We start from the raw sequence: 943 nt of genomic DNA, 5'->3' as shown, positions 1-943 counted from the left end.
GATCTGAAAAGGAACTCAGCATCACAGATCTTATAGACATGTCCGCCCCAGAGATCTCTTTTTGTTTTTCCATCTTTCTCTGCAGCTCATCGCTCTCTTTGACTGCTAATCGTTCTCCCACTTGAGGCGAATGTTGATTATGACGGATCCACATGAAGACATGTCAGTGACGTTATGGAGCAAAGAAAATCAAGTGTGGCCAGCTGATAGCTTGTATGTTTGGTGAGGGAGCCTAAGAAGAGCCAGTGAGTTCTCACCTGCGGTTTTTATTGTCTGGGATTGAAGCTGATTAAAAATCTTGGATATTTTTCTTTGTATGTGCGAGTGCTTTTATATTTGTTGGCACCTCAGTCGGTGAGGTAATACACAAGAGTCAATTTCTTCACTATTTATAAGCTCTGCAGTGTAGACATCCACAAAATACTTAAAGGATAAAAATATGTAATGTATTGTAATCCATAAGACAGGCAAAAGTAGGGTAATGTACTGTTGCAAATGCGAAAGAAATGATACATGATTCTCAGAAATAATTTTGTCAGCATGAACATGGGAATGTCATGAAACGGGACACATGGACCCCAGTATTCAAGGTGAGACAGCCAGTAGTAAAGTTCAAAACGTTTATTAAAATAAAAATAAACAGAACCAAACTGAAGTGGGCAGCTGAGGATCTGCAGACAAAACTGCAGGAGGGGGGCGGGGCACCGCCCAATCACTGACACTCTGGTTTACGGAGAAACACAGGTAAGTGACCACAATCAAATCAAAATCAAAAATGAACAGAAGATGATTATTAGAGTGGATCTTTTACCTGGTTAAACAGTTAAGTCCATCCTCTCAATCTAAGGCAGGATCAGTCAACGAGAAGCGACCCTGAGCCATCCAGAGCGTCCCCGATGTAGAAACCCTAGTGAGCAGCCAGGACTCCGATCTAGGACATGGA

Source organism: Cyprinodon variegatus, unplaced genomic scaffold, assembly GCF_000732505.1.
Source record: "Cyprinodon variegatus isolate N-32 unplaced genomic scaffold, C_variegatus-1.0 Scaffold596, whole genome shotgun sequence".
Taxonomy (NCBI): domain Eukaryota; kingdom Metazoa; phylum Chordata; class Actinopteri; order Cyprinodontiformes; family Cyprinodontidae; genus Cyprinodon; species Cyprinodon variegatus.
Note: the sequence above shows the minus strand (reverse complement) of the source record.